General features: G+C 48.2%; 1 pseudogene; it reads right to left on the bottom strand.

Annotated features, from left to right (window-relative positions):
* Positions 1-1440: 1440 nt before the first annotated feature.
* On the bottom strand, positions 1441-6441 carry LOC147984815 (uncharacterized; annotated as a pseudogene).
* Positions 6442-7315: the final 874 nt, after the last annotated feature.

Consider the following 7315-nt stretch of genomic DNA (forward strand, 5'->3'; position numbering starts at 1 on the left):
TGAAGATTCCTTTCTATGTAAACCGACTCTGTACAAACCCTAGCCCCCTCCGGTATCTATATAAATTAGAGGGTTTAGTCCGTAGAGGTAGTCATAATCAAACAGGCTAGACATCGAGGGTTTAGCCATTATGATCTCGTGGTAGATCAACTCTTGTAACCCCCATACTCATCAAAGTCAATCAAGCAGGACGTAGGGTTTTACCTCCATCAAGAGGGCCCAAAGCTGGGTAAGCATCATGTCCCCTGCCTCATGTTACCTTCGATCCTTATCCGCACAGTTCGGGACCCCCTACCCGAGATCTGCCGGTTTTGACACCGACGTTGGTGCTTTCATTGAGAGTTCATTTGTGTTGTAGACGAAGGATTCGATGGCTCTTTTGATTAATAATGATACTGTTTAGGAGGAGATCCCCCCGGGCCAAATTTGCATTTTCGGCGGCTTCGCGTTGCGTGCCAACTTGATTTGCCACCTCGAGCAGATCGACAGCTACGCCCCTGGTCAACAGATCAGTTTCGGGAACTTAAACTATGTCGCTGATATGCAAGGAGATTTGATCTTCAAAGGGTTCACGGCCCCAATTGCCGCTTTGGCCTTAGATCCGGAGCAGGCCAACAGGTCTGAAGACGGGAGGCTAGAGCCCGCCGGACTCTTTTCACTTATGGAGCTTGCTGTCGAAGAAGCACCGGACACTTCGCCGGACTCTAGGTCCGAACTCTCAAAGTTTGTGTGAAGCTGGCACCGCCAGCAGACTCCGACTCTAGACAGCCCCATGGACTCTCGTTTCTCTGTCCAAACCTCACCTTTAAACGAGGCCCTGTACTTAATGTGATCACTCGCCATTACGGAAGGATCGTTTCCGAACTATGGCTAGCCCATACTAGGGGCTGAGAGCGGGGAATTTTACGTCCCACCCACCACCCACTTCATAGCCACTATCGAAGATTTAACCGACATGTTGGATTACGCTCCGAATACATCAACGGTATGGACGACGATGCCGGAGACGAACAAGGCCAAAACTCGCCGTTTATCGGATGATGGACGACCACCTCCACATACGACGTGTACATGGTGGACATACCCAAAGAGGATGGCAATGACGACAAGGAGAATCCGATTGAGGACAAGCCTGCCGAAGCATCTCCAAAACATCAACGTCAGCGGCGCCGCTCAAAATCGCGTCGCCAAAAAGACAGCAATACCGGCAACAAAGAGAACAACACTCCGGAAAACGCCAAAGACCCTGAAGACGCTGTAGAGCCTACATCTGAAAAAGATGATTGGGAGGATGGGCAAGTAAACCCCGACGACCCTGTTGGGAACGCGGACTCGGAGGATAGTAATTACCTACCGATCTCCGAAGAGGATGTGAGCCTTGGCGATGAAGACTTCATCATACCAGAGGAACCCCTCGAACAAGAGCGCTTTAACCACCGGCTAATCGCCACTGCGAGAAGCCTGAAAAATAGGTAGCAACAGCTTCAAGCTGATCAGGATTTGCTCAACAATAGATGGACTAATGTCGTAGCTGTAGAAAATATGGGTAAGCATCTCAATTTCCATACATGGAGACCCGTAGGTATATATTGATATGTTGAGAGGTTACAGAAGATGCAGCGTCGAGGCTAACCACATGAGATATTACAGGAGAGGGAGGTGAGAGGATAGAGATAAGTTAAACAGTATATCTATCCTAACAAACCCAACATGAGAGACAAGACAGCTTCGGCCGGCCCAAGAGTCTTTTGAATATAACTTTATGTTTAACATCCTCCCTTAATCTGAACTTCTCAAGTTTAGATTACGCTTGAACTCTTCAAACGGTCCTGCGGGTAGCGCTTTTGTAAACCCATCAGCAACTTGGTCTTTTGAAGGAATGAACCGAATCTCCAGTTCTTTGCTAGCAACTCTCTCTCTCTCTGGCAAAATGATAGTCTATGTCAATGTGTTTAGTCCTTGCATGGAAAAAAGGGTTAGCAGAGAGATATGTGGCACCAATGTTGTCACACCAGAGACATGGAGTTTGTGTATGATATATCCCAAGTTCTTTAAGCAAAGATTTAACCCATATGATTTCTGCTGTTGCATTAGCTAGTGCCATGTATTCTGCCTCAGTACTTGATCTAGACACTGTTGCATGTTTCTTTGCACACCAAGAGATTAGATTGGGTCCAAAGAAAACTGCAAAACCACCTGTGGACCTCCTGTCATCCAAGCAACCTGCCCAATCAAAATCAGAAAAAGCACTAACAAGCGTAGAGGTTGACTTGGTGAAGGTTAGCCCAACATTCAGTGTGTGCTTCACATATCTCAGTATGCGTTTAGCAGCAGTCCAATGAGAAGAAGTGGGTGCATGAAGGAACTGACACACTTTATTGACAGAAAAGGAAATGTCAGGTCTGGTGAGTGTCAAGTACTAGAGTGCTCCCACCAAACTCCGGTATTTTGTGCCATCCTCTTGGCTCAGGGGTACGCCCTCTGGAAGAGATAATTTTTCTGAGCTGGAGAGTGGTGTTGTTGATGGTTTGTAGCCTTGTAACCCTACCTTGCTCAAAAGATCAGCTGCATATTTCGCTTGACAAAGATGAAGACCACCTTCCCTGTTTCTTGCTACCTCAATACCAAGAAAAAAGTGCGAGTCACCAAGATCTTTTAGAGCAAAGTCTGATTTCAAATCCTTCAAAAGAGTTGTGGCTGCCTCATTAGATGAACTAGTAACAATAATATCGTCAACATAAATGAGCACAAAGATAATTGTGTGTGACCGACGATAGATGAATAGGGAAGTATCAGACTTGGAGGGAACAAAGCCAAGAGTTTGTAGTTTGGAACTCAAACGGGAGTACCATGCTCGTGGAGCCTGTTTGAGGCCATAGAGAGACTTATCAAGCCTGCAAATATGGAATGGGTGATGAGGATCTATAAACCCAGGAGGCTGCTTAATATATACTTCCTCTTCCAGAACACCATGCAGGAACGCATTCTGCACATCTAGCTGACGGAGACACCATCCATGAGACACAGCAATGGACAACACAAGGCGAATAGGGGCAGATTTAACAACAGGACTAAAGGTGTCCTCATAATCAAGTCCATACCCCTGCTTGAATCCTTTAGCAACAAGTCTGGCCTTGTAGCGGTTAATAGTACCATGAGATCGTCGCTTGATGCGAAATACCCACTTACAGTCAATCACATTTGTATCGGGTCATGGAGGAACGAGGTGCCAGGTGTGATTTTTGTGAAGAGCTCCAATTTCTTCAAGCATAGCTTGTTTCCACCGAGGATCTACAAGGGCTTGACAGACAGTATGTGGTTCTCCTGGAGTAGTATCTGAAACAACCAAGCCATACATAGTTTTATAATTGACAGGAACAAGTGTCCCTGTTTGAGTGCGAGTACGATGCAGTGTAGGAGGCATAGATGCAGCCACGGAAGATCCAACAGGAGCGGCTGCGCAGGGGACAGCAGATCCAGTGGATCCCGAGGAGGCTGGCGCGTGCAGATCTTCTATGGCTGATGCTGATGGCGAAGGAGGGGAACCAGGTGCAGAAGATCCAGAGGAGCCATCCGAGGCCACCTCGACCCGCGCGTCAGGCCCGCCTGGCATGTCAGAAGTAGATGGCGGGGCCCGCTGAGTGTAGACCCGCGGGGTGGGTGCATAGCGCACGAGCGGCCGGTCCACGACCTGAGATTGGTGCGCCAAGCCCGTGGGGTCAGACGCTGCAGTGCGGGGCCGCGTGGGAGAGGTGGGTTGGGCGGCCGATGCAGCACGATCCTCCTATCACGGGGAGGATCCCGAGGGTGATTCGGGCAGGTTTGTCCCAGTCGGGAATGTCAATCCCGAGGGAGATCACACCAGATCCCCCGTGATAGCATCAGCACCAAGGGGAAAAGTGTTCGGAGAACAAAACATACTATTTTCTGCACCATTTGAGCTGCAATTTTTTTCTGCACCAAACTCAGGTAGATGATTAGGAGCATTAGCCAAGATATGATCATCACAATTATCATTACCCACACGAAGATTGGATGGTAGTAGAAGGTTCTCTTTGCGAAGGAGAGCATCGGCGTTGGGATGAAGTTTTTCGAAAGGAAATTGTGTCTCATCAAAAACAACATCACGTGATATGTATACGCGACCAGTCGCAACATCAAGGCATTTAACACCTTTATGTTGGGCACTGTACCCAAGGAAGACACATTGTTTGGAGCGAAACATGAGCTTGCGCGTGTTATAGGGGCGAAGATTTGGCCAACATGCACAACCAAAGACACGCAAAGTGGTGTAGTCAGGTGTAACATGCAAAAGCCATTCAGTAGGAGTTTCATTGGATATCACGTGACTAGGCCACATGTTAATAAGATGAACAGCAGTAAGAAAGGCTTCATCCCAAAATTTAAGTGGCATGGAAGCTGAAGCTAGGAGGGCAAAACCTACTTCAACAATGTGATGATGCTTACTATCTGTAGAACCATTCTGTTGGTGAGCATGAGGACATGAGACATGGTGAGATATACCAATCTTTTGAAAAAAAAATTGAGTTTTTCATACTCACCACCCCAGTCTGATTGCATGGCAAGAATTTTACTATCGAACTTACGTTCAACAAGAGCTTGAAAGTTGTGAAAGACTTGAAACACATCAGAACGGTTTTTAAGGAGATAGATCCATGTATACTTGCTATAATCATCAACAAAGCTCACATAGTAAGTATGTCTACCAATAGAGGTGGGTGCTGGACCCCAAACATCAGAAAAGATAAGTTGCAACGGTTTGGTTGACACACTGGTGGAAACAGGGTATGGGAACTGATGACTTTTTGCTTTCTGACATGAATCACAAATAGTTTCTGAGTTTCTCTCACCAACAACTGAGAGTGTATTTCTACTAAGAATTTGATAAACTGTAGCAAATGATGGATGACCTAAACGATTATGCGACCGTTTAGCTGAAAGCTTGATGGCACCGAGCACTTGTTTATTAGACCGGCAGTACTGGGGAAGCAACGCATAGAGCCCTTGCACACACACACCCCTATGAAGAGTTCTCCTCGTGGCTTGATCCTTGATCAAAAAGAAGAATGGGTGAAATTCTAGAAAAACATTATTGTCAAGGGCAATGCGACGAACAGATAACAAGGTTTTGGATGCATCCGGAACATGTAAGATATCTTTGATTTCAAGATTTTTGTGTGGTGTTTTGATAATTGCTTGTCCAATATGACTAATGTCCATACCTGCACCGTTTGAAGCGGTGTAGACTTGATCTTGGCCACGATAATGCTCATGCATTGTCATCTTCTCTAGTTCGCCAGTGATGTGATTTGTGGCACCCGTGTCCATGTACCAATTGGTGTCAACACTATAGGACACGTCGGCTGTAGGTGCAACTTTTTTCTTTTGGGAAGTATCATCGGCATAACGCCAATCACAATCTTTAGCAATGTGATTTGTTTTTTTGCAAATTTGACATTTACCCTCATAGCCCTCGTAGCCTTGAAAGTTACGCCCCCAGTTGTTGCTGTTGGGGGGGCACCGAGGGTTGTTGTTGCCGTTGTGAGGGCCCTGGTGATAACCGCCGCCACCACCATGATAGCCCCCACCGCCGCCACCGCCTTGGTTGTTCTGGTAGTAACCGCCGCAACCGTTGTGGCCACCACGGCCGCCGCCGTAGCCACCAGAACCATGGGATCCTCCCTCGTTGCCCTTCTGGTTGGGATAGTTGCCTCTGTTGCCTCCTTGCCGGCCGCGAGAGGCGATGTTCGCTGACGACTTGAAGGCGCCGCTGCCATTCCCATGGAACATCTCGACCCTCTGGTCGAAGTTGGCCACCATGGAGAAGAGTATATCGATGGTGATCGGCTCCGTGCGCACATCCAGCGCAGAGACAATCGGCTGCTACTCCATGTCTAGGCCTGCGATGATGAAGGAGATGAGCTCGGGCTCTCCAATGGGTTTGCCCGCCGCCACGAGTTCATCGGAGAGCGATCGCATGTGACCGAAGTAGGTAGAGGTGTATTGAGACCCCTTTTGTGCATTGGTGAGTGCAGCTCGGATATTGTTGGCGCGGGACAAGGAGAGGGCAGAGAACATGTTTTCTAGGGCGCTCCAGATCGCATGTGATTTCTCAAGAGATGCAACCTGGACAAGAACCTCCTTGGACAGATTCCTAAGAAGGTATGCTATGATTTGTTGATCCTGGATCAACCAGGAGGCATAGGCAGGGTTCATGATGACCTGATCCTTGCCATCGGTGGTTTTGGTGATGATGGTTTTGGAGGGTTCTTCGGTGGTTTGGTCGAGGTAGCCGTATAGACCGGCTCCCATGATTTGTGATCTAGCTTGAGCACGCCATAGGATGTAGTTGGTTCGGGTAAGAGGTTCGGATGTGTTGTTGTTGAGACCGGATGAGGTGGTTGAGGAGGAAGACGACATGGTGGATGAAGAAATTGAAGAAGGCACTAGATGTGATGGAAGGGACTAGGCTCTGTATACCATGTAGAAAATATGGGTAAGCGTCTCAATCTCCATACATGGAGACCCGCAGGTATATATTGATATGTTGAGAGGTTACAGAAGATGGCAACGTCGAGGCTAACCACATCAGCTATTACAGGAGAGGGAGGTGAGAGGATAGAGATAAGTTAAACAGTATATCTATCCTAACAAACCCAACGTGAGAGACAAGACAGCTTCGGCCGGCCCAAGAGTCCTCCGAATATAACTTTATGTTTAACAGTAGCAGCCGAGGAATACAGCCTCACACCCCCAAAGAGCTACCCGAAGCGCAAGCTACTACCACAATTTAACGACGAGGCTCCGGAGCCCATACCGCCAACACGCGATGCTAACAGACCGGATAGACCACCGCGTGGCCGGGACAAAGCGGCAGCTCAAGCCGAACACCATCCCGCACCACCTCACCGTAGAGGTAGAGAAACAACGGCCCCAGGATACACCTATGACCTACGACAGGACCTGGACATTAGAGCCGGTGAGAGCAGATCAATCTACGGATCAAGGGGGCATGCTCCAATGCGCGAGGATGGCCATCAGACTTGGCGGTTTAGACATAACCTCACACGGGCCGAAAACCACATACGGCCTCCGTCTGAACTACGCCGTGATCTCACCTGGCACAGAGACGCCGCACACCCCCTATGCTTCACCGACGAAGTAATGGAAAATCAGTTCCCAGAAGGGTTTAAACCTATTAATATCGAATCAGACGATGGCACGACAGATCCCGCAGTCTGGATAGAAGATTTCCTTCTCCATATTCACATGGCTCGCGGTGACGATCTACATG

This window comes from Triticum urartu, chromosome 2A, assembly GCF_056163025.1.
Source record: "Triticum urartu cultivar PI428250 chromosome 2A, HENAU_Tu73, whole genome shotgun sequence".
Classification (NCBI taxonomy): domain Eukaryota; kingdom Viridiplantae; phylum Streptophyta; class Magnoliopsida; order Poales; family Poaceae; genus Triticum; species Triticum urartu.